Genomic DNA, 27,469 nt, shown 5'->3' with positions numbered 1-27,469 from the left:
TAACCAAATTCTCACGCACAACTAAATATAAAACTGTGGTACATGTTCTCTTCTTATTTTTTTTAACAGCTTTTATTTTGAGAATTCATGTATGATATATCTACACCATCCCCTCCAAGTCCTCACACATCCCCTGCCACACACTCCCTCTCAAATTCACAGCCTCTTCATTAATTATTATTGTTACACATACACAGATTTTATAAGTATAGCCTGCTAAGTGCCTTTAATGTTTTTCGTGTGTGTGTGTGTGTGTGTGTGGGTGGGTGGGTGGGTGGGTGTGGGTGTGGATGTGCGTGTGCGTATGTTTTCCGGGACAACCACTTGGGAATGGATGGATAACCAGGGGGGCTCATCTCTGGAAAAGACTGAACCTCCATGTCTCAGCAGACTTTAGCTGTCTACAGCTCTCCATCCAGGGCTGTGGCTTTCTGGGATTTCCTCCATCGACACTGGAACCAGTGCTGCCATTTTTCACGTGTTGTTTAGGCAACCATATGGTTCAGGTGTCATGAGTTCAGCTTATCTGCCACATACAGGAGACATGATATCACAGGGACATCCTGGTCCTCTGACTCTTACACTCTTCGACTCTGCCTTCCATGATGTCCCCTGAGCCTTAGATGTAGGAGCTGTATTGTAGATATATCAACTAGGGCTGGCCACCTCACCGTCAGTTGTTCCCTATTTTTTTGAAAAGTTGTGGACTTCTGCAGTGGCCTCTGTCTGCTTCAAAAAGGTTCTTTTATGAGAGATAAGAGCTACACTTACCTGTGGCTATAGGGATAAGTGTTTAGGATACAGTTAGAAATTACATTGGTTTAGGAAAGTGGCAGTAGAAGGCTCTACTCTAGGGTCCATGGCCTCACCAGCCATGGGTAATAGGCCTGGTTTATAATACCAAGTAAGGATTCTTCCTATTGGGCAAGTCTTAAGTATAGTTAGACAGTGGTTGGTTAACCCCAAGATGTAAGTGCCACTGTTGCACCGTTTGGGATATCTTGTCATTCTAGTCATTGTTATGGTTGGTGGTTTTACAACTGGGTGGGACTATTAATTCCTTTTTTCCCCCTTGGTAGCTTGCATAGCAAGCATCTTCTGGTACTGTGAGTCTTTGAGGAAGAGCCTTCCAGGACAGAGCCAGCTCAATTCCTCCAAGTGCTGTGCCAAAAGTACGTGGTGATTTCAGCAATAGACATTACAATCATCTGGGAGGCAACCAAGGATAAGGGCAATAACTTGTTTTGGGAGTCTCTTGAATTTCCCTGACCAATAAATCAAAAGGAGATTCTCCATGCCTGGCACTAGGGATTTTGTTAGTCTATAGAGTTTGTTTTGGTGGTGGTGGGGTAGCATTATCATCTCAAGTGGTATAACACATATATACAGAGAGGAGATGGCATATTTTAAATAGTATACATACCAATTAAAATGAATGATTTATATGTATATATAACAAAATAATGGAAACTCACAAACAGAATACTAATCAAAATGGGTACAGAAAGAGTACTTTCATAAAGTACAAAACAGACAAAATCTATGTTAGAAATAAGAATATTGGTGAAGGATATGGAGCGAGGTCAAAAGGGGACATATGAAACACTGAAACATTTTTTTGACTTATATGTGGATCAAAACTAGCATATCTATGAATATTTGGTGAGTCACGCAACTATGATATTTATGCTTTTTAATATTGACTGTCAACAGGATCAGAAAATCATTCAGGCAACCAGCCTCTAGGCACATCTGTGAGGCATTATCTAGATTAGGTTAGCCTCTAGTCATGTCTGGAAAGGATTATCGAGAGTAGGTTAATTGGGGTGGAAAGACACACCCTAATAGTGGGTGGCTCCGTGTCATAGGTGGGAATTGTAAAAGTCACAAAAAGAACTAAGTGCTGTAAGCACAAACGTTCATCACCCTCTTTCTCCTGACACAGAATGCAGAGAGACCAACCAGCCTTCTCAAGCACCTGCTGCCGTGGCTTCCACACCACAATGGGCCAGACCCAGGAACTATGAACCAAAGAAACCCTTTTCTTTTAGATGTGTTTGTACTAGCAACAAGAAAAGTACAACAGTATGTTTACTCTTCTATAGGTACATGCTGTGTATCAGTACAACAATTTAAAAAATATAACATGATGTTCCCGTGATCTAGAAACATAGTAGGCTGGTTTTGAAAGGGTGCCTAGGTATTCTTGGGCTAGACAAGTCCACCTGACCTCTCTTAACAATGAGGTTAAGAGAAGGAACGTGATGGTGGTGATCACAGTACAGCTAGTAAAAACAGAGTGCTTTGGAGGTAAGTTCTTACTTGGTAGCCCAGGCTGCACTAAAGCATGTCTCAATCTTACTGTCTCCCCCACTAAGTGCTGGGATCACAGATCTGAGCCATCGTATTCCATTGAATGAATGAGCATAATACAGTAGTATTTATTCCGTATCTACCTGTACTACATTTATTATTTTTCTGGGCCCGAGGAAAGAGCTCAGGCAGTACTTTCCTCGCAAGCATGATGACTTGACATCAAACTCTAAAACACACGTGAAAAATCTAGACATGGTGGTTTGCTTAGAATGCTAACGTTGGGAGGTCAGAGATAGGTGGGTTCCCGTGGGTTACTGGCCAGTCAACTTATCCTGGGGAGCTCAACAGTAAGAGACCTTGTCTCAAAATAAAAAAAAAATGCCTAAGGAACAACACCCAAGGTTGTCCTCCAACTTCCACAAAGGCAGGTACTCACACATGCATGCACACATGTGCACACACATGCACATATATATGAATTACTGAAGCATCTGTAATTATATTTCATTTTTAAATTTGAGGATACAGGGACTCCAAGGGGATAAAAAAACGGGTCTGACTTGTGATGTATGTACCTATGCGTGACCACGGGAATTCATGGCAAATTAGGAACTTGGCCCAGGTCTCCTGACTTGAATCACTGTGGTATATTGAGAAAATTATTTTTCAAAGGTTTGTCTAGGTCTTAATCTTTAGAACCTGCAAACATAACCTTATTTGTGTAAAAAGTCTTTGGATGTAGAAGGCCGCAACCACACTCTCCACCATAGATGGCGCTGCACCGCCAGGTGAGCTAGAAAGCTCACACGTGTTGGTATTTTTCCACTACTCCCAAGGTATCACCTGGGACTGGGAGCAGTTGACCAATCCAAGAATGACACATTCAAAGCAGGGTCTGTTTCCTATATAAGGGATGGGTTCCATTTTATCTGGGTCCCCGGCCATGTGGCTTATGCTCTAGCTCCCAAGAGACATAAAGCTTTACTGCAGAAGTATCCTATGTGTACCGCGTGGTTCTTGCTGGCGAGACGGAAGCGCGGGACATCTGGTGCCATACCCGGGAAGAAAAAGAAGAACTTTGCACCACCGGAGACCCCTTGGACACAAGGAGGATTCAGAACTGCAGGCATGCATACTCAGAGAGGTACGCTCTAAAGTCCAGAGAGCATATCAGAAACTGAGCAGCAGTGGGAGGTTGTGCGCGCACACCCAGATAAGTTAAAAAGGACCCCCCAGTGATTTTAAAAAAGTAAAAATGGGGGAGAAGGCTGATTTACAAGGTCAAAAGCTTTATGTTATGTTGTTCATGTTGTTTTTTATGTACTGGACAGGAGAAAGATATTTGAATTTAGGAACTGCTAAAAAAGGTAGTTTAAATTTAAAACATGGGCTTAAGAATATGATGTTTTGGAGGAGAGGCTCTGTTTTCGCCTCCACGGAGGATGGGAGCCTAAGTATGTGCTTGAGATCCACGTGGTTTGAATCACCGAGACCTCCTGAAATGTTATAGTGTTTACCCGGGAGTGAGAGCGGTGCCACAGGCAGCCGGGCCAGAGGGCTTATTCCGATATAACGATATAACGAACGAGACTCTGGCATGCTAACTAGTTACGCGACCCCCGAGCAGTCGGCGTCCCCCAACTTCTTAGAGGGACAAGTGGCGTTCAGCCACCCGAGATTGAGCAATAACAGGTCTGTGATGCCCTTAGATGTCCGGGGCTGCATGCGCACGCTATGCTAAACGATGCTGACTTCAGGCAGGGCTGGTCATAATTATCATAATAAAAGCGCAATTAAGGTTTAGACTCTGTAAACAGGCAGTACCGTATTACATCTACATAGTGCAACTTAAGTTTTTAAGAACTGCTTAGCATTTTAAGAATTCAAGTCCTCCTGAAAGATTGCTGTGTATACGCTTGGCTTGTCTGGTGTTTCAGGATCCGCAGGGAGATGGATGCGAAGGGCCCTTGGATTTTGGGGTGATTGGGTCGTTGGCTGGATCTGTGAGAGTTTATAGCCGCTTTTGCTGTGGCACAGGTGTTGAGAGTTTGCTAGTAGGGAAGCGGCCCTGGTCGCCGCCTCTCCCATCAGCCCCTTAAGCCGCAGCGGCTCTGGCGTGGACCTTGAGATGTTGCCGGCCTGTGCCGCCTCGGTCTGAGTGTCGGCTCCTGCCACACTCCGCCACCAACACAGCCTCAGAGAACTAGACTAGCCCCGCGGGGAAGGCAGGGGCGCCTGGGGGTGGAGCCGCCACTTCCTGGCCTGGGACACGCAGAGCCGTACAGCCGCACACAGCCCTTGGATGGCGGGTGGGCTCTGGAACCCGAGGCCACCGTACCGGCAAGAAATACGGGAGCCAATAAATCTTAAATCTAATATCAACAAACAGAGACCTGTAGATCTCTAAGTTCAAGACTAGCCTACTTCCAGTACTGACTGTGCTAAATTTTTACACTGAGTTTTTTAATTCTCTTAAATGTTATTTTGGGAGATTTTTTTTTCTAGAAATGCTGACATACATCTACTGACATTCATGCTGTGGATTCATCTGTCCAGAGGCCTGAGGACAAAGCCTCTGCTTGGAGCTGTCTGGCCTGATTGCTGCGGAGCTGGCGGGTTCCAGAGGGATGGTCCAGCTCCTGCCCTTGGTCTGTCAGTTATTGCTGTGCTGTTGTTGCTGTACATTGCAATGTTGTTGTTGCTGTGCCATTGCTGTGCTGCTGGATTTTCCCCTTGTTTTGTCAGTTATTGCTTGCTATCAGTTTCCCTTATCCTGTCAGTTATTTCTGCTAAACACTATGGGTATCTTCAAGACAGGTTACAAAATGCCATGGTTATTTAAATTAAAAATTGGATAAATATCTATTTAAATAAAAAAGGGGGGGAATAATAAAGGAACTGCCCCCGATGCTCTGTTCATTATACATTTTTTAAATGGCAGCACGGCCTATACCATGAAAAACAAAGACCCTCAATCAGTTATCTACCACAGTGGCTACGGCCCTGGATCAGCAGGCTACCATAGATACATCTATTAGAGGTAGAATAAAGAACAGGTGGATATCTTATGGCAGCTTGCCCAATTGGACTGTGAATGGAAAACTCCAGCCTTATGTGTGACCAGTGTACCATATGAGAACTTTATAAAAGTGGCTAACTTGTCCCGAGAATTGTCTTTGTATCTTGCAGGAGAATTTTGATGATTTGCTGTCCTCCTTGAGACGGTCCATCGTGACAATCAACTCCACACAAGTGGACATAAGCCTGGCCAAAGGATTCCAGTCCTGGATTGTGTCCTTCATCCCCTACTTCAAAGAATGGGTGGGGGTTGGAATGTTTGGAACGGTCCTGCTATGGAATAGTGTTTCTCCTCTGGATGGTCTGCTGACTCTAATCCCAAAGCCATAGGGACAAAGTGGTTTTTGCACAGCGCTGGCTGCCCTAGAACAGGGAGCCTCTTCTGATATGTGGTTATCTATGTTAAAGCAGTAAGGTTTAAGCCAACCAGCTCCTGCACCCCTAGGACTGTGGTCCATTGCACAGGGTGGAGTGCTTGGCTTAGCTAGCCCTAAAGGTTGTCGAGCTGAAGAGCATCGCACAGAGAATGGCCCTCTCTGAGAGATAAGTCGCTCTGCATAAGGGTTTCCTGCCGTATATTCCCTTTCCCAGAAAAATGGCAGAGGGCAGGCCGGATAGGTTCCAGGTGTCATGAGCCTAGGGACAGATTCCGTGTAAGCCCATTTTAATGTTTTCATTTTGGGAAGTGCGACCTCTATCTTTACCTTCCTAGGGAGTTGCCTTTCTGCAAAGAAGTAAAATTAGGGGGAGATGTAGAAGGCCGCAACCACACTCTCCACCATAGATGGCGCTGCACCGCCAGGTGAGCTAGAAAGCTCACACGTGTTGGTATTTTTCCACTACTCCCAAGGTATCACCTGGGACTGGGAGCAGTTGACCAATCCAAGAATGACACGTTCAAAGCAGGGTCTGTTTCCTATATAAGGGATGGGTTCCATCTTATCTGGGTCTCTGCCATGTTGGCTGATGCCCGCTCTCCCAAGGGGCATTAAAGCTTTACTGCAGAAGTATCCTATGTGTACCGCGTGGTTCTTGCTGGCGAGACGGAAGCGCGGGACATTTGGAGATAAATAAAGGGATTGCAATGGGTCCTAAGCGTCATCACAAGTACTTCACACGAGGAAGGCAAGTGTGTCACGTGGCAGAGAAGTCAATGAACAGATTGAGGCATATATGGGAGTGGTCATATGTGATATGACCACAAGCCAAGGACTGCCTGCAGGGATGGAGACAAGGAAGAAGTCTCTCCCAGAGCCTCTGAAGGAGGTACATCCCTGCTAACACCTTGACTTTCAAAGTTCTATCTCCCAAAACCATGAGAGAATACTTATCTGTGATTTTTCCTGATTGGCCAAGATGCGACCCTTTGGTAGAGCAGTCCTAGGAAACCAATATGCTCCCTATTAATTACATCTTCCCCAGCATCATCTACAGGAAGATCCAGGGACTCCAGAGATTAGAGAAGCTACACAAAGCTGGTTTGTTATGGTAGTCTTGGCCTCTACCATAATTTCAGGCCTCAGTCTTCATTGAGAATGGAGTATAATAATGAAGCTATCTTCAGTGTTAACTGTCTCAGGACTCCTCATGAGGATCTATGAGCACTGTGAGAGAGCACGGCAGTAGACCATGCTATGCCAATGAGGTGACCCAAGAGGAGCAATGACCTATGAGGTCGAGAGCCTGGGGTTAGAGCTCATTAATAGAGCATGGGATTAGCATAAGCGAAGCCCTAGGTTTAATCCTCAGCAATCAAAAGAAAAAGATTAAGAGTTACCATCTGTCAAGCTTGTAAGTGTTTTTCTAACGCCTTCTTATTGTGCAGTAGCAGCAGCTATACAGCAGGAGTCAGCCTGGATGATGTCCATGGACCCTTTCAATTCTCACATTCCCTCTCTTTGAAAAAATATTTATTATATGACCTCAATTGTATGAATGTTTTGTCTGCATGTTTGTTTGTGCACCGTGTGTGTCTGGTGCCCATGAAAGTCAGAAGAGGGCTGGATTCCTGGGACTAGAGTTAGGGATGGCTGTGATGTGGGTGCTGGAAGTTCAACCTGGTCTGCAAGAGCAGCAAGTGCTCTTCACTGCCGAGCCAACTCCAGCCCTCTCACATTCTCTTATATGAGCAATAGTGGTTTCCATTAGTCCAGACATTGTCAGTTTCACAACATCATGAAAGGGACCCCTTCTTTTTACCCACAGCCCTAAGCAAGTAAAGCCTCAGGACCATTCCAGTCCCAGTAACACAAAAAACAGTGCAAATAAGTAAGCTGAGCTTGTGGGTTTCCAGAAACACTGTTAGTTCCTCCTTCCCAGGGAAGGGTGTTCACACCGGTATCTGCTGGGTTTTATTTTTCCCATCTGTAGACTTGCAATCCTTGCAAGCATTCCAGTAGTGATACTGGGTAAGAGCTGGAAGCAGACTCCAGAGTCAGTGTGGACCGGACGTCTGCAGTACCGTGTACAATTCAACCTTTGTTTTGGGGGAAGGGCTTTGTCTGACAGATCCAAACATAAATATGTTTTCTGCACTCTAAGTTCCAAAGGCATGTGAGGGAGTTGCAGTTGGTGCTAAAGACTTTGGAATTCCGAGTGAATTCCCCCGAACAGCTGCATCTGATGAAAAACTTCCTAGACAAGAAAGCTCAAAAGCCAAGGCTTCAAAGAAAGCCATTACCCAGAGTGCCTTTTTTTCAAAGGTGATGAAACATATACACCCGCTGCAAGGACACCTTGGAGGGGGGTTATAGACCTCCATCCAAGGTGATGATCGCCGACCTCATTTTGCAATTAAAAAAACTTGAGGCTCAGCAATGTTAAGTATAGAAACTTCGCAGGGTCAAGAAACACACATGAATTTTTCCATATCTCAGGAAGTGGAGGAAAGAGAAGGGAGTAAATAATAAAGGTTTTAATTAGCCAACAACTTCCTTGCAGTTGCTATGTCAGGCACTAGGCAAGGGAACAGTCAGGATCAATTTAGGGAGCTCCTAATAAGTGACAAGTACTGCCAGCAGTGGTGAGACCCACAGGACAGAGCCACTGGACTTCAAGGACTAGGAAGGAGGGGCAGAGAGGGTCATGATCTCAAAAGCAAATGTTTCAGATCTTGAGGAGTACCTGGGAGAAAGGTTAATTAGAGAAGGCAGACAAGAAACATGTGAGCTCTAAGAGAGGGAAATGAACTAGCACCATGAAAGAGGTTCTCCTGACATGATGGAGTTTAAGACCTCAGAGGTGATAAACTTGTGAGTCAAGAGTTCTTTCCAAGAAGGCAGAAGGCCCAGTGTGGGGAGGAAGGAGTGATCACAAGCCCACGTGGCTGGAGCCTAGGCGCTAGTGGCTTGAGAGAGATGTCTTCTAGTAGACCAGGACCTTCTCTTGATGGAGTCTGAGAGTAAGAGTCATGGAAGAGAGTTTGGACTTTGTTCTTACTGCAACGGGGAGCTGCCTGAAGCTATAAAGAGGAGGAGTGTTAAGGGTCCGTGTCAAACTTTGACACTAGTGTGAAGGAATGTAACTACGTAACCAAGGTGAGCTATGATGGTGACGTGGCTGAAGGTGGACACACAGATCAATACTACTTCCTGGCCTGTGGCTGTGATCAAGTGTGGAGGCAGTGAGCAGTCCACTGAGATGCACATCCTTTCCATCCTAATGGGATCTGCATACAGCAAAATGCATGGCTCATATGTGTAGCATTCGAAAAAATTTGACAGATGCCCAAATCCATGAAACTCAGTTCTTAAGACATAATACAATCGCAGCACCCCAGAAAGGTACTTCAAACTCATTTCACTTGGTCTTCACCCGATATCCTCTCACCCAGTCTGCCCCAGTTTGGGATGCATTTTTGGAGAAGCTTTCAGCTGAGTACCCGGGTAGCTGGAGATGCCATAGGTTGACATGGTGAGGATCTGGAGGTAGGAGCAAATCCAGGGCTACGTGTACAAGCTTGAGAAGACTGCTGAATATTTATTTTAAAAAAAAGGTTCAAAATAGACATGTGCTTATAGTCAGCCCTCTGAATTCTTAAATTACATATCTACAAATTCAACAAAACAAACAAACAAACATCAGATTCAAAGGAGTTTTTTTCAATGTGCCTTTCCAAACAGGTACACACATTTCCTGTTTCCATTATTATCTAAACAGGACAGAACTATAGTTGTTTAATTGGTATTTACCTTGCTTTAGAAGATTAGGTTATCTAGAGATGCATGCAGGTTATATGCAAACACAGCACTTGGTTTACAGGGATTGAGAATTCTGATTCTGGCATCCATAGGAGTGTCAGAAACAGTCCTCTGCTGATACTAAGGGACACACATCTGAGCTCAGAGGACCGAGGTCCAGGCTGAAGATAGGAACCTGCTGGACATTTCTATATGAGAACATGAAGCCACGGAGAAAATGACACCAGCAAAGGGGCACTGAAAGAAGAAGAGTCACCTCTTTTCAGAAGGATAAGGACAGGGCAGTCTAACTCTGCAGAACTTAGAGGCAACAGCAGCAAGGTATTCCAGATGAAAGGTAGGTAAAGTAAGCAGGGACACCGCCATTACAGAGACTCAGGAGGGCTGACACATCTGCAAGGACACTGCTCTCGGGCAGAGGCCCTTCTCTCCACTCCTCAACCCGATTTCCCCATTACAGACAAGGAAACTGAGGTTCAATAGTGAGGCAAGTCAAAATGCCACTTAGCTCGGTAGCTTCCCCTTCAGCGTGCTCTGCAGCGCATCCAAAGGTGAGACTGGAAATGGACCAGGACCATATTAGCCTACAACACGCAAAGCCAAGGTTAAAGATATTTCTATCCTCCAAAGCTTCTCACGTTTCAGATGCTGGTACAAATGCTGAGGCCCCAGGACAGACACATGGAAGATCACACGTGTCAAGATTCCATGAAACCATCTCTGTTTTCTGCTGTAGAAGCAATTCATCAAGCAGACACCCTCTGGATCACAGAAAGAAGACCGCAGCCACAGGCAGCATGGGCACCTCTTCAAACTGTGTTGGAACAAGTGTCACAGATATGCTGTAACTCCCACAGCCAGGACAGGGGTGATGCGGGCTACTTCTCAGACAGTGAAAACTAAGCTCTTGGAGGTAAGAGGTCTTCATGTATCAAAATCTTACAGCGATTAAACAAAACAAAAACCCCAAATAAACAAACAAACAAAACCCAAAATAGTACCAGTTCTCTGGCCTGAAGGTAAGAGGAAAGAGGGGGAAGCCAAGAGAGAAATCAGTCAGCAGACTGGAAGGAGGCGTCTCCTTGCCTCTCTATGCCTGTCTTTTTCTTTTTGGCAATAAGCCTTTGAATGTCTGCAGGATTCTGCCCAGAACGGAAGAGCATACAGACAGAGGAGGAAAAAGAAGCTACACTGGGACCCTGTCATGGCCAGCAAAAGAGGTTCAGCCTTGCTGGGTTGGTAAGGAGTTGTCCTGGCTTGGTGGAGAGGAAGTGGAATTTGTGGAAAGGTCTGCAGAAGGAAAGAGAATGCTGGAAAGAAGAGTCTCAAGTTGGAAGACTGAAAAATATATACATGGTCATCCATCCTATCTTGAGCTGTCTCAATCCAGCACTTGAAGACTCTATGACCAGGTAGATATGAATTGAACCATTAGCAATTTACCTCTTTTTAGTCTCCCTAAATTTCATAGGTCATTGCAGACATGGGATCCTCAATGACTATGTCTGCAGAAGGTGGGCATCTTAGGAAGGATCCTTTAATAAGGAAGCGGGCAAAGTTTAGATAGCGTCTCTGAGAATTAAAGACCTGAAAGCTATACTTGTGAGTGTGGACGGTCCCAGGCTTGGGAAGGCCAATTAGTAGACTGGTAACCTAGGGAAGTTACTGGGTTTCCCTGAGAAATGAGATATTAATAGAATGGGCCTTTGGGAATTCTTGTTCTTTTTATGGTTTTAAAAATGGTAATGAACAACGTGATTGTAAAGAGAAGAGTTCAAGGCTCTACCCTGAATGTGTCTTAAAAGGCAGACTTCCAAATCATACCATAGACTTGTGGAGGCAGAGACTTCAAAGGGCATTCTCATACATGGGAGAGTCAGGGAGCATGCTAAGACATTTGGTCTGTGCTTGGCAAACACACAGCTTTCATACTGTGTATTACTATTATCAACTATAATAGGCCATGGGGACGTCTCTTTTCCCAGGTTGGATTTTCTAGTGCTCAAACATAAGATTTATCCAAAATCCAACACAACAAACATTTGCTCATCCCTGGAAACTTGAACATGCCTCAGTTGTTAATAAATAAAGCATTTGGGCAATAGAGACAGGACAAGGCTATCATGACATACAGAGCAACAGTTCACTTCAAAACATAAAATGAAATAAGATAAAACTTTGAGTGACTTGCAGACAACAACCGAGGTGAATGCAGAACAATCTTGCACCAAGACAACCACAGACTTAAGTAGTCTTTTAAAAAAGCAAAGCCAAGTAAACTTCAAAGTTATAATGAGCAGTGCCCTATATAATGCGTGGGATGGAGTGGCATCTAGGCGGGATAACTGTTCTGTCCACTGACAGTCACATTGATTTCCACACACAGGCCTTACTACTTAAGGCCAAAGGCAAAGTGCTTCTCCAAGGCCCCAAGTCCCAGCTCACAGAAGCATCCATGACTTTTGCCTGACGTTGATGTGTCTGTCCCCTTTGCTACCCCCTACACCTTTCATTCACATGGAAGTCATCTAGATTATAATATTAAAAGAAAAAAAGTCTTGCCTGTCCCATAGCAGACAACACAAAACGTATAAAACAACACAAAAGCCACCCAAAAGATCTACATCTTAACCAAATATTAAATATCTTAGAAAAAAAAGTCTTTCCAGCTACATTTTGAAAAAGGAAAATATATCAAAAAATCTTTTAAAGCACATTGCATTGGGCATCCACAAAGTATCAGCATATTTAACTAGGATTACCAATCTGTGATTTGATAGCAAAAAAATCACCGTTCCCTCTGCTTTGACATACGAATACCACACTGTGTTTATAATCTCCAGCTTGTCCTATTTTATAACAGAGCTAGGAAGGGCTTAATGTGCTTGGATAATTTTTAGGAATGATTAAGAAAGATATCTTGGGGAATAAAGAAACTCTGAGATTTGTTTTTCCACATTAAAAAGCACAGATCTCCGCACACACAACCACACAGCCCTGCCTTGTGCCTCTCACGTATCTCTGGGAGTCTTTTAATTGCCAGTTCTTCTCATGGTTGATGCTCTTCTGGGTAAACCCAACCCAGAATCACTTTGCCACTTTGCAAATAGCCTTACAAAGACCATAAACACCGCCACCACCAAGCTGCTCAACACTGGGTCAAACCTTCGCATTGCTCCCATTCCTGAAGACATCTGTGTCCCGGAGGATAACAATCGCCGCGGAAAGGAAATATTGTGAAAAGAAGCCAAGAGTCCTTCCTGCTGAAGATGGTGGGAGGAGGCTAGTGGGGAAACAAGCTAGATACAATGGTCTCAGGAATAAATTCCATCTTAGAAAGCCCAGGAAGGAGCCATACGAAACAGCAAGGCGAGGAATCCTATCACTTGAGAGGCTAAGGGAGGAAGGAGGCTCATGAGCTCCAGGGTGGGGAAGGGGGAGACTCAGGGAGGGAATGTGAGAGTGAGGGCTATTTCAGTTTCTTAAATGGAAGTGCAACTCAAAATAGTAATAATAAATAAAATTTAAAAAGGCTTATTGATGGAGAAGCTGAAAAGATACAGTGAGGCTAAAGAGATCAGCGGAGAGAAGACTGCCCAGTAACAGAGCTTTCTTGTGTTGCATGCAAAGCTGCAGACCATCTGAGGCTGATTCAGGAAAATGCTCAACTCTCCTGGTAATTTCCTGCAGACAGGACGTTCATCATCTCCAAGTCTCTCTCTCTCTCTCTCTCTCTCTCTCTCTCTCACACACACACACACACACACACACACACACACACAGATGCACACACACAGCCTACACCAAATGATTCACACTTTAAAATCTATCTCTGCCTGAGGAACAAGAATTTTTTTTTCCTCTTGAAAAGCAGCCATGATTTGTTATTCTAACAAAGTGTTCCTTTCCTTCAAACAGAAATAAGTCACTCAGGAAGGCCATGCTGCTTTCTGCTCTGCATTTCTTGAAACTTTCCTCCAGTCAATAGTTCTCCTGGCAAGTCCTCAGAAATCCGTTGAAAGTTGGGCAGTCACCGAATAAGAACGCAAGCTTGTTTCCACATACCCTATCTTCTTCTTGGCCCCATAGGAAGATGTTTGATGGTAGGATGACCAGAATTAGCTAGACATAAATTCTTCACTACTCAGGCCATTCGACACCTCTATCTGAATTGATCAGTGGCTGGAACGATTTGGCAACTGATTTGAAAGAAGAAAGGCACAAATCCTTCCCAAGTGCTTTTCCCCCCTTCCTGTCTGTAGAGATTGGGCCATGTCTGTCTAATTACTCAACTAGCTGCCCAGATAAAAGCATCTGTGTGCAAAAGGCAGGGAACCCAAAGTATACAAATGATTCACACCACCTAAACAATTGCAAACGCAAGCCAGCCCAGCAAAAGAAGGCTGCTGAAGCCAGAATAATTTAATACGGGAGGAAATGGAATTTGGCAATCCATGCATCAGACGTTACTCCAATTTTGGAAGGCATGTCTTCCAGCTGCTTCCTCTTTAAAAATAAAAATACATAAATAAACTCTGACCCTCTGCATTACCTTCAACCATATTGCTTAGGTACAAAAAAGCAAACAGATCCAGGTTGGGCAGCTGCCTGAATGCATCTTTTAAATCTAACCCACCTGGAGAATCACCACCTCTCTCCATTAATTTGACTTTAAATTTTCCAGGGTGCAGTTGCCCAAGCCCTCTAGGCTGGCAGCACTGCAGGCTTCACTATTCCCTGATCTCAGTCAGCTAAGAGGATGTCTGAGGTGCTCTGGGCGAACGGAACTGGGCTCCTCATTCCACACACACACACACACACACACACACACACTCCTAGCAGACAGCTAGGAAGTTCAGGAAGAGAGGGGACTCCAACTACCTGGATTCAGAGTGAACACCTGTACAGGTCCAGGGTTGATTAATGCTATACAGCCACACCAGGGTGCCAAGAAAAGAAAATTTAAAGTCCCAGCAACACTTTCACTTTTAGGGACTCTAAGTTCAAGGTGTGAGGTATGAGGAAAGGCAGAAACAATACTGTAAAGGCGACCTTCGTAGAAACACTAAGAGTACTTCAGCCAGTTTAACAGAACAAGTAAATCGTTAGCAGTATATATTTTAAATATTTAAACGAAAGGAATGATGAGAAGATAAAATACTAATTTAAAAAACAAATTCTGAGATTAACCCTACCACTGCCGCAGCCACCATCACCAAGTCGTAAATGGGGTAACGTTAACCCTTTCTGGGGATCTAACGAATCCCAATGTGAGTTAACAAAGTGGCTACAAGAAAGCTAGTGGAAGCACAATGGACCCCAGGGTCCCACTTCGCTTCTGGGGCAGGGCACCTCTCCTCTCCCCTCCACCACATTCCCAAGTCACTTTCTCATTGCCAGGCGCCTTTCTGCCCAGGGGAGGGCCCCCAGTCTCCTCTGTCCATGCATCCTTACTCCCCTGCGCTGGGTGGGGTCCACTCACCAGGCTCAGTCTCGCTTGGTCCGCTTGCCTGGTCACCACTACGACTCCGCCCCTGGGAAACTGCTGAGAGGCAGGGGAACCGCTGGGGACCAGCGAAAGGAGCAGCAGTTAAGGTTCTCCGCGGGATGTTGGCCGCCAAGGGGGCAGAGCCTGAGAGGGCCCTGCAGGGATTGCTGACAAAAGTGACATTCCCGGGGCAGGAGCTGCTCTTGGAGCAGCCCTGGGTCCTGGAAAATTTCAGCGCCTGAGAGAGAAGCTGCAAGCTCTCCAGACTGCTTGTGGGCTGCTTAAAGGGATACTGCCCCACCTCCTACAGACGTTCATTGGTGAAACTTCCCAGCCGCGGGCCAATCGTAGGTCTGTTCCCAAATTGAGATTTAAATCTAGGGAGCTACTGCTTTAAAATTAGCAAGGGCTGAGTAGCACTCAAACACCTCGCTGTAGCAGGACACAGGCATCAAGAGCCCAGTGTGCATAGGAGCTGTTGGTATTAGAGCAAGAGGAAAAGAAATGGGGCAGGCACACGGGGCCAAATTCCTCATTCCAGGCCCAAGGGCACACTACACATGCTGAAGGCCTTCCTTGGGGAGCAGGGTGCTCCTCAAGTCTCTGCTCAGTGTGCTTTCTGGGCCTTTACATACTTTCACCTTTTTTTTTTCCCTTAACCTGTCCATGGCATTGCCAGGGTAAAAGTCTAACATCCATCAACAAGACGTCCCACACCCTGCCTGTAACACAGTGAGCTTCGAGGCAATATTTGTTGATTGACTGAATAAATCAACGGGATTGACTTATTCAAGGAATAACAGCGAAGCATGTCTGTAGTGGGCATGCTGACACAACTGTTAATTAAGAAGCAGTGTTTATTTCAGGGCTCATGTCTGACCCCAGTCTCTCATAGTTAACCCGAGCCCATGCTTCCTCTGAAGCAATGCAGTCACTTTCTATATGCTGGGGACTGTGAAGTAGTTCCCAGCACAGCTACAGAGGAGACCAGTGGATGCACACACAGATGATCCAAGTAGCAAGAATTTATAACTGGGCTTATATAGGGATGCTAACCGGGAGTATAGGTCTGACTGCTGGTTTTACTTCCTAGAAAATAGTTACTCAAAAGATCAAAAGAAACTAAGGATCAACTGCTGGCAGGCCAACTGAGCCAGGTCTCGGGATGACCAATGAAAGATGAAGTCCTTGACCTAAAGGAGCTCACCAGAGAGGAGAATGACGTGCAATGGAGGAATGAAGAACAGATAGAGCCAGGCTGTGGTGCCGCCTGCACACTTTAATCCCAGCATCGGGAGGCAGCTGCAGGAGGATCTCTGAGTCCAAGGACAGCCTGGTCTACAAAGCAAGTCCCAGGACTGTTTCACAGAAAAACCCTGTCTTAAAAAACTAAAACTAAAAATAACTAAAAATAAAAAATAAATTAATTTTAAAAAGATAACAGAGAGATAAATAAAGGGGATTACATAAAATGAACAAAGCAAGGCAGAGGAAATAGGTAAATTTGCTATAATATGAAAGTGACTGAAAACAATTATCCCAGAATAGGGAACTTGGTCCATAAATCATAGTACATCCATCCATATATTGAGATACTATACAGCTATGAGGAAAAAAGAAGCAAAGCTAAAAGCATCCATGTGACATGAACTTCAAATGAACTGTTAGGTGTATAGTTCAGAGAATGAAATGTATACTTGTTGGCATAAACAAATCTCCAAGTTTTATGCATGTAGATGCATATTATATACACACAAAATGGCTCTAGAAATGTGCTTAAGAAAATGGCAAAAATTAGTATTTCTAACAAAGCGGTTCAAGGGCTGAACGGATTGGAAAGATGGAAAGAAGATTAATATTTTAATACACATTCTTGTGTTAAATGACAAGAATGACAGCTGGAAAAATCCAACTTTTCAAATATCTAGACATGTCACAGGTATGCCCAGCCTTTTGACATTGTGACTCAACACTGTCACCTACAAAAATCAATGCTCAAGAACCTTGCAATCAAATTACAAAGAAAGCCCCTCTCCCAAATTCTTATCTCTTCAACATGTTTATGACTTTGGGTTGGGTCCATTCATAGCTTTCCTGGTGTGCTTTCAGTCCCTGGACCATGGGTTGGGCACCCCTGTCAAGTAGATAACAAAATCTCTTTTAAATTCTTAACTAATTTATAATAAGGGCTGGGATGCACCCATATGGTGAAATAACCAGAAAGAAGTTTGTGAGAAACAGGCCAACTCAGCCTACAGCTATGAGGTAGATGACCGGGTGACAGTCTGCTGGGATAAGGTTTATCCTGGATCTTTGTGGGCTGTGATAATCAATATCATCACCTTTATAGTATCTAGAACAGACTAGGAGACTGGGAGACCAGCTTCTGGGTGAAGAACCAAAGATCCTCCATTTTGTCCTCGCCTCCATCTTGTGTCTTGTGTAAGCTATTTCCCGTAAAATATTCCAGGCCTCAGAAATGGCTAGAGGCAAAAGTAACAGGGTAGCCATCTGGAAAGTACAGATGACTGCCGAGTGTCCCCACCCAAAGGTCAGATAATAAGAAAACTTGACAAACAACAGGCGAGATTCGAAAATAAAATTTCTGAAAAGGCCCTAGACACTAGTCAATCAGGATTGAAGCCATCACTCCACATCCTGCGAATGCAACTTTTCTGGGGTTTGCCTTTAAATAAGGCCCTCTAGAAGGGCGGGTACCTCCTCTTGCTGGTGCTGTGTCAGTTGCTTTGACGAGGTCCCTGCCGGCTTGTAATTGCACACTCAATAAACCTTGCTTTTGCATTTCAGTGAGTTGGTCTCCCTGGTGGTCTTTTGGGATCCCTGCACACTGGGCATAACACTGGGCACATCTGTGAAGAAGTATCTAGACTATTAGATTTTGTCCTTGGTGTGAGGGAGTATCTTAACTAGGTTAGCTGAGGTAAGAAGACCCATCTTCAGTAGGGTGGGTCTATACCTGGTGTAGGTCCTGGAATGCATAAAGAGGAGAAAGCTAGCTGTTGTGGAATATTTCTTCATATCGTGTGAAGATGTGTCACTGCGGTTGGTCTGATAAAGAGCTGAATGGTCAATAGCTAGGCAGGAAGATGGCAGGCAGGACTTCTGGGGACAGAGGTGTCTTGGGGAAGAAAGGCAAGTCCAGCTGGATGCAGAGGAAGCAGGACATGTAAGGAGAAGAGGCAGGAGGAGAAGTAAAAGCCATGAGCCTCATGAGAGCACACAGATGAATAGAAATGGGTTAACTTTAGTTAGGAACAAGCCTAAGCTAAGGCTGAGCTTTCATAATTAACAATAAGTCTCTGTGTCATGATTTGGGGACTGGCGGTCCAAAAACGCCTGCTAGAGCTGGCTGAGCAGTAATATTCCTCAGTCTCTGCTTTCTGACTGCAGAAACAGTGTGTCCAGCTTCTGGCACCAGGACGTCCCTCCAATATCATCATGGACTGGATCCTCAAACTATAAACCAAAACCCCAAACAAGCCCTATCCCCTAAAGGGTTTTTTGTTTATTTATTTTTGTTTTTGCTTTTTTTCCTTTTTTCCCCAGGCACCTTATCACAGAAACAGAAAAAGCAGCTAAGACAGGCCTGGATTTTAATGCATGCAGGAGATCGACAAAGACCTTCCAGGAGGACTCATTAAGAGTGAATGAGTCTTCAATGAATATAGAGATGAGAAGACTGTTAACTAGGTTAGTGAAATCCACATCTCCATACAGGTTCTTGGTGAAAGGAGAAAATTTACCCCAGAATTAGGAGCCTGAGGTCCGCAGCATTCAGGAATTTGGAGTGTGAAAATCGAAAGGCTGAATCAGGGATTTTGGAAGGAAAACTAACATCAAATCTAGTTTTGTTCATGAAACACCAAGAAAGCCCGACACAAGCAAAAAAAATTTTTTGAATGCCCTTAGGGATCTGATGCTCAAATCCAGGCTATTTGCAGATAAGGAAAGCAGTAGTTCCCACTGGAAAACCCCAGAGCATCTAAGGACCTAACAAAGTCACATGTCAGCTCACAGACTATTCAATAAAAAGGATGCAGGAAACTGGGGAGAGGTGAGAACTGAGGACATAATGGCTAAGAATTTTCAGGCATTCATAAAATGCACAAACCATCACATTTGAGAATCAGGATATATCTCAAATAAGATGAATAAACAGAGAAAACAGTCATAGATTAATTATTCATATGGCTACAGTAAATTTAAAAAACTGACGTAGGGGAAAATGAAACCATCCTATAAGGCAATGTCAGAGGGGAGTGAAGGGCTCAGCGGTCAGGAGCTGGGCAATGTTCCGCGTGTGCAGCTGGAAGGCATTTCCCTGCTCTTTCATCTGCAAACACAATGAAGACCAAATGACAGCAGCTTCTCATACCTGCACCTCATAGATGGTATCCAGGTACCAGGGCAAAGTGGCAGAGATACTCTAGGAAGGATGGATATATTCAGTCACTAAGGAAAAACACAGCGCAAGGACACAGAGAAAGAATGCAAAGAGCCACGAAGCCAGAACTCCGTGCCATTGAAAATCTTACCCACCAGAGGTCCATTAAGACTGCAGAGCATGTCATAAGGGAAGCTGTGCGCAGGAGGGTCGTCTCTATAAAGACTTGCCAGAAAAGGCAGCTCTGTGGAGGCTTCTTAAAGGAAATGCCAAGCTGGTATCTTCGGGGAACACTTCAGGGTTAGGCCTGGCTTGGGATCCCAGTATAGCCATTTACTATTTTCTGAGTTTTGCTGAGTCATGTAACTTCTATAAGCTCCACTTATCTTTAAAATGGATGTAATAGCACTAGTTTTAGGGTTGTTTCGAAACTTAGAAGACTATATACTAATTTAGGAGCACCTGGCCTGTACAACTTACTTTTATTAAATGGACACTTAATATTATTATTGTATCAACCCCAATGCCTGTGCAGAAAAGAAAATGTTTTCTGCTGGCAAAGATATTTTTTGTCCTAAGAGCTAAAGAGGACGGTGGCTTCAGCCTATTTTCACAAAACTGTGTGAAGACGTGGAATGCTTCCTGAATATCAATCTTCAGAGACAAGGTTATCATGACATCAACACTCAGAGTCCTTGCCATAAAAGAACCATAACTCCCCTTCAAAACAAGTACTAAGGTCTGCATATGTTTGATTCCAAGGAAGTGATTTTCCTGCTTTGTCTGAAGCTGAATGCATAATGTAATTCTCTATGTCATTAAATCTCCCATTTCCAACTACTGATCAATTTGGAAGTGTTCAGAATCAAGTCAGAAAAGGATTCAATGCATCCTCTACAGTATTGGCCCCGGAAGTTCTCAAATGACGGGAACACAGGGTAGAAAAGAAATTCTTAAATGCAGCCAGTGGTGCCATGTTAGAACATAAAGCCATCTAGTCTGGAGGAATGCACTGGATTAATGCTGGTGACATTCAAAGCAGTAAGCCTTTCTGCTCTTCAGATGCACTGAACTCTGAAGTCTTACAGAGAGAGCAAAGATTGGCAAGGACATGTTCTCCCATCCAGTTCTTTCATGCAGGTCTAATGGCTATATATACACAATGTTGCAAAGTTTACCATGAGAAAGGATTTGCCCGAGAGGCTGGGTAAAAAGGGAAACATGAATAAACATGGTGCCTGCCTTCAGAGAGCATAACATGCTGAAATCTCAGCTCTTCACTTTAATTTACCCACACCCTCCTACATTCTTTCTGTACTACCCAATGGCTCTCCAACTTTTGTAAACCTTCCCAGCTATTTCTAGGGTTGAGACAATACTTGTTTCAGGGTGGCAATCAGATTCCATCTCTTAGGTAACAACACTCACTGATCAGTAGTGGCTTCTGGAATGCTGACTTACCAAGAAGTTGGAAGGTATATTCTGGCAGAGAAGCATGCTATGATTGATTAGTGATGTCTTTCATGTTACTGGATAAGGAGTCACATGGCCCCTCTAACAACACTCCCCAATAGTCCAATCAACACACCCTTAGATGAGAAAACAAAATTAATTTTTCTTCCTGTAACATTTTTAATTTAACAGCACTTGCAGAGGCAACGAAGAGCTTCCATATCTAAAGTGTGTGTGTGTGTGTGTGTGTGTGTGTGTGTGTGTGTGTGAGAGAGAGAGAGAGAGAGAGAGAGAGAGAGAGAGAGAGAGAGAGAGAGAGAGAAAGAGAAAGAGAAAGAAAATATATATAGCTTGGAATTTTCTGATGGACTTTTAAGATAAAACTGAAATCCTTCATCAGACTTTATATCCTGTGAAAAAATGACTAAAGTAAAACTACCAATTCTGATCCCTCCAGGAGCTACATAGACTATCTTCTCCTACACACACACACACACACACACACACACACACACACACACACACTATATCAAATACATATAATTAGAATATGCTTGGGGATTTAAAATGCATCAGGGAGAAGGAATGTCTATTAAGTGAATATATTTCAGAAACACAAAACGAATACACAAAACAGCAGATAACATGGTATTTAAGAGAGGACAAAGGTTTTCATCACGTTATTCCATTAAACACTATAGATATTATCAGCTAAACAAGGAAAAGAAAAGCTATTATTTATTTTCATACAGACACTTTATATCCGCAGGGCTCTGTAACACTATCTATAGAGATATGGCCTGTCCCTGTTAAAGCCATTCCACTCTCAATCAACACTCCCAACCACCACCCACCCAACCACAAAGAAGCCAGGTTCACTACTGCAAGGGACAGAGTGGGACAAAAGGCAACAGATAAGCAGTGAGCCCGACCCCGGACTGATTCAGATACAAAGAACAAATTGTAGCATTTGATTAATATGCCAGCTCTTCTGTCATGCCAACTGCAAAGTGAACTTTATGGAAAACTAGCTCCTTGAGAAACAGGTCTAATTAATTCAGTTATATAAATGCCAATGGAATATGGGACAGGGGAGTAGAGAGAGCTAGAGAGCAAAAGAGGAAGATAAGGGTGAAGGGGAGCAGAGAGGAAATGGATGAAAAGGAATGAATAAGAGAATGTGGAAAGATGCCTGGGGAAACTGTGGTGTTCAGCTTGACACTTCAGAAGCTGTGCTCTGGTTTAAAACGACATGAATGGAACATATTCATATTTTGATAGGATCCACTGTCAGTGATATAAATAAATTGATGGCCTGTATTAACTGGTGAGGTGGCCCGGGAGGTGAAGGCACTTGCCTGATCCCCAGAATCTCCCACAAGTTACCTCTTGACTTCAACATGTACTTATGCCATGCATGCCACATGAACACACACACACAATCAATAAAATATTTTTTAAGGCCTATGGTAAACAACTCTGCAGTTCATACATTGCTTAAGACTAGACCTACCCCTAAGCTATTTGCATAATACTCTAAAGATGTCTACAAAACACGATTTTACTAAGTGCCAGGTTCATGTTGCATATATGTTAGCATATATGTTATATCTACCTTAAATTATTCATAATAAATTGTGATAATATAGATATTATATTACTACTAGTAATTATCACCAAATAGTTCAGATGCAAACAAAAAGTAAATTTCAAATGCATCATGTAAGCTAAAACAGTCAGACTCCAGAAAGCTACATTCTAGATGGTTCTATTATATGATAGTCCAGAAAAGGCAGAGTTACTGAACCAACCCAAAAGCAGATAAGAGCTGAACATGAGAGGTGATATTGAGTAACATGAAAATTTGGGGGAGATTATCAATATGTTGATTGTAAGGATAATTACATTTGTCAAGACTAGTGAAATTGAAAACTTGAATGAGTTTTGCTGTATGAAATATAAATAAACAAAAACTTAACATCCCCCCCAAATACAGACCCATTTCCAGTTGTCATTTTGGCTTTCATTTTTTCTGCATTGAATATTTTTCTGTTATCTCATTCATTTCTACTAAGATCTTTTAAAAAATGAAGATATAAGCAAATGTATAAAAACCCAAAGAGTTAATTAAGAACCACAGACTGACAAAGGCTGTGAAGTTGCTCCTCCTGAATTCAAAGGAAGATGATGCCATTTTGGAATCCTAGTCTCCAGTGAAATTTACTCTTTGAATAAATGGGACCTCCTGAAACTGAGAAGCTTCTGTAAAGAAAAGGACACTGTCATTAAGACAAAAAGGCACCTACTAAATGGGAGAAGATTTTCACCAACCCCACATCAGAAAAAGGCCTGATCTCCAAAATATATAAAGAACTTAAGAAACTAGACATTAAAATTCTGAATAACCCAATTAAAAATGGGAATTAATTAAAAATGAACGGAACAGAGAATTCACAACAGAAGAAGTCCAAATGACCAAAAGATATTTAAGGCCATGTTCAACTTACTTAGCAATCAGGGAAATGCAAATCAAAACAACTTTGAGATACCATCTTACACCTATCAGAATGGCTAAAATCAAAAACACCAATGATAACCTATGCTGGAGAGGATGTGGAGTAAGGGGAAAACTCATCCATTGCTGGTGAGAATGCAAACTTGTACAACCACTTTGGATCAGTGTGGCGGCTTCTCAGGAAACTGGCAATCAACCTACCTCAGGATCCAGCAATTCCACTCTTGGGAATATATCCAAGAGATGCCCAATCATACTACAAAACCATTTGTTCAACTATGTTCATAGCAGCACTATTTATAATAGCCAGAACCTGGAAACAACCTAGGTGCCCCTCGATGGAAGAATGGATAAAGAAGGTGTGGCACATATACACATTAGAGTTCTACTCAGTGGTAAAAAACAATGACATCTTGAATTTTGCATACAAATGGATGGGAAATAGAAAACACTTTACTGAGTGAGATAACCCAGATCCATAAAGATGAATATGGTATGTACTCACTCATTAGTGGATTCTAGCCATAAACAAAGGACATTGAGCCTATAGTCCGTGATCCTGGAGAACCTAAATAATAAGGTGAACCTAAAGAAAAACATATATTTATCCTTCTGGATATTGGTAGTAGACAAGATCGCTGGGCAAAAGTTGGGAGCATGGGGGTGGGGGTGAGGTAGGAGGAAGGGGAGATGGGGAGAGAGAAGGGAGAAGGGAAGGATTGGGGAGAGCTTGGGGGAAGAATGGTTGAAATGGAGGAAGGGTGGATATGGGAGCAGGGAAGAAGATATCTTAATTGAGAGCCATTTTAGGATTGGCAAGAGACTTGGCTCTAGAGGGGTTCCCAGGTGTTCAAGGAGATGTCCCCAGCTAGGTCCTTGGGCAGCAGAGGAGAGGGTGCCTGAACTGACCTTATCCCATAGCCACACTGATGAATATCTTGCATATCACCTTAGAACCTTCAACCAGCAATGGATGAAGATAGAGACAGAGACCCACACTGGAGCACTGGACTGAGCTCCCAAGGTCCAGATGAAGAGCAGAAGGAGACATGAGCAAGGAAGTCAGGACCACGAGGGGTGCGCCCACCCACTGAGACAGTGTGACTGATCTAATGGGAGCTCACCAAGGCCAGCTGGACTGGAACCAAACAAGCATGTGATCAGACCAGACTCTCTGAATGTGGCTGACAATGAGGGCTGACTGAGAAGTCAATGATAATGGCACTGGGTTTTGATTCTACTGCATGTACTGGCTTTTTGGGAGCCTAGTCTGTTTGGATGCACACCTTCTTAGACCTGGATGGAGTAGGGAGGGCCTTGGACTTCCCACTGGGCAGAGCACCCTGACTTCTGTTAGGACTGGAGAGGGAGGGGGAAGGGGGAGAGGAAAGGAAATGGGAGGAGGTGGAAAAAATTTAATAAATAAATAAAAATTTTAAAAAAGAAATTTACTCTTTGAGATAATTACAAGATTTAGAAGTCCAAAAGACTGTTCCTTAAGCAATGTATAATGATGCCGGTTACGGAATGAATTGGTACTGAACCACCTACCTACCTTTACCGCCTCACACTTTAGGAAATTATACTGCACAGTGGAAGCTCTTGATGGGAAGAAATGGCACCCATAGCATGTCTAGTACTTAACACAGCAGGGACTTCAAAACAGCACCCATAACAGGAACAGAAACTCCCTACAGTGTACTCCACTTCATCCTCTGGGCCAAACGTGCCTAAGGCTGCTCAGTGTATCGCAGGACAGCTGGGTCCTTCATTTAGCTCTTCCCTGCTGTGAATTGGCAGCCACCCCTCTCCCAGTTATGGAGCTAGTGTGCAAGTTCATCCCTTCTCTATTCACAACTCGAGTTTTGTCTTCGATCAGCCTAGGTCTACTGATGACTGTTCATGAGAGATGGGTTCAGATCTAGGTGAGATGTAATTCTGTTAGAATACACCCAAGCTTTTCAAAGAAACATACAGAGACACAAAAGGCTAAAGAAACATGACACCTGAGGCTTGCTTTGGCATACTTAGGAAGGAGGAGGAAGGGTGGGGAGAGAGAACGTGGCTATACAACAGAACAAGGGTCAGATCAGGGGTGGGGAGAGAGAACATGGCTATACAACAGAACAAAAGAAGCAAACAGAGCAGAATTCTGATAATTCTATACCATGGAATTGAAAACTATTAATAGCAGAACACTTTTTAAAAACCCCGCTATTTCTAGTATGAAGCCTTTGCCTTTAGGGTTCTTTCTAGGACTGAATCTAGAATTAATGTTCCTAAATTTACTAGCCTATCTCTGAGCAGTTTCTTTTCACTCCGGTAATTATCAAATGTCAACTAATATGACTTGGGTAATTAAATTGTTGAGTGTTATATATCTCAAAGTTATTTATATCAAAACAAAAATGATTGCGGGCAACACTGATAGTTTGAACTTACAAGTTCTGGAGGGACAACTTTCTCAGGCAGCAGGGAAATTATCATAAAAAAGAGCATCTCCACCCTGGCGTGATTTAATTCCCTAGAAAATTATGCCAGTGAGACCGTCGGGAGGGCCACGAGCTGCCAAGCAGAAGGCCAGAGACTTGGGAAGCAGAATTCACATTTAGAGAATATATTCCATGTGTGTGTCGGGAGGAGGGGTTCTGGATAATTATGTCTCAGAGTAATTGACTCTCTTGAAGGAAGTGAATATCTGTCAGAGATGACAAGAGCCATGTCCCGGTCCACAGCAGAGGACACTAATGATCACAGCACTCACCAGCAGGCCCTGGAACAAGCCCCTGAATATTTCCCAATACACCTTTCTCTGGACGGAAGCCCTGAGCGATCCAATGGCCCGAAAAGAAAAAAATCTTTTTGTTTCCTGTACAACTCAAAGGACTGAGTCATCTTTCTTCACTTATGCTTACAGCCAACTTGCCTTTGGATCAAAATTACTTTTGAATGCAGAAAAGATAAAAGAACAAAGAAGGGAAGGAAAGAAGTAAAGGAGGAAGCAGGGAGGAAAGGAAGGGGTAGGGAAAGGGAGAAAAAGAACTGCATACTTAGGTCTCCTGTTGGTCATTTTCAGAAACCATCACACTTTTAGAGCTGTTCTGCCTGCATTCTTAGAAGTTCTAAATGCTTTGCCATTCATGCACATGGCAGCTCCCTCTGAAGATGCCCCCAGAGCTGAGAGCAGAGGCACCAGCTCAGTTTTCTCTGTGGCAGACTCCCAGGTCTGTTCTTTCTCATGTTTGTCTGGGCCCTCTGCACCTCTCGCCTCCTCTACTTTGCAAGGTCAACTGCAGTCTCTCCTTTTTAAAGATATATCTCTCTTTCTCTCTCTCACGTTTTTAAGACAGAGGTTTCTCTGTGTAGCCCTGGCTGTTCTGGAACTCACTCTATAGACCAGGCTGGCCTTGAACTCAGAGATCTGCCTGCCTCTGCCTCTAGAGTGCTGGGCTTAAAGGCGTGTGCCACCTCATCTGCTCCAAAGCATCTTTTCCCCTCTTTGTCAGATACTGTTCTACGTGGTCTTTTCCATAAATCAAGCACACGGATTCTTTGCCTGTACTGGCTTTAGTTTCTGCAGTGGTACAGAAGGGCAACAAGCAAAATGAAGTGGACAAGGAGGGGGAAGGGATGGAGAGGGCATGGCTGACCTCAGAGCTTGCCTCCAGCCCAGAAAGTCACCCTAAGTTTTGTTATATCATGTGTCTCTGCTGGAAATGCCCACCCTTAAATCTTATAGACTCAAGTGTAATCTTCCACTGGAAGCTGGTGCATGTCTCCTCTTTCAGGTGAGTCGTTTACTGAGACTCCCTAGACAAACAGGCACCAGACACCATTTCCACCTCTTGCTCCTCTCCACAGCTGAATAGCTTCACAATGCCCCGAATACTGTTTATTTTTCAGTCCTTGCTGCTGTGTCCAGTTCCTCACACACACTCCTCTTTTCTAGACTTTGGTACCAGCCTATCAAACAGAATTCCCACAGGAAGTCTTGTTTCTTCTCCCTTCAGTTAATC

The 27,469-nt window shown here is 43.7% G+C and overlaps 1 protein-coding gene across 2 annotated transcripts in view; it reads right to left on the bottom strand.

Annotated features, from left to right (window-relative positions):
* Positions 1–27,469, bottom strand: part of Prickle2 (prickle planar cell polarity protein 2) — a 341,424-nt gene that overhangs the window by 151,008 nt on the left and 162,947 nt on the right. The window contains exon 1 of one of the 2 annotated variants that reach the window (XM_048438396.3): positions 15,076–15,347. The exons of the other annotated variant lie outside the window; for it this stretch is intronic. The gene's annotated coding sequence lies outside the window, so the exon portion shown is untranslated. Of the gene's footprint in view, positions 1–15,075; positions 15,348–27,469 lie in introns of those variants that run through there. 2 annotated transcript variants of the gene reach the window in all.

Source organism: Myodes glareolus, chromosome 3 (assembly GCF_982192425.1).
Source record: "Myodes glareolus chromosome 3, mMyoGla1.1, whole genome shotgun sequence".
NCBI lineage: Eukaryota > Metazoa > Chordata > Mammalia > Rodentia > Cricetidae > Myodes > Myodes glareolus.
The sequence above is the reverse complement of the archived record's forward strand: the minus strand, read 5'-3'. Positions and strand labels throughout refer to the sequence as shown.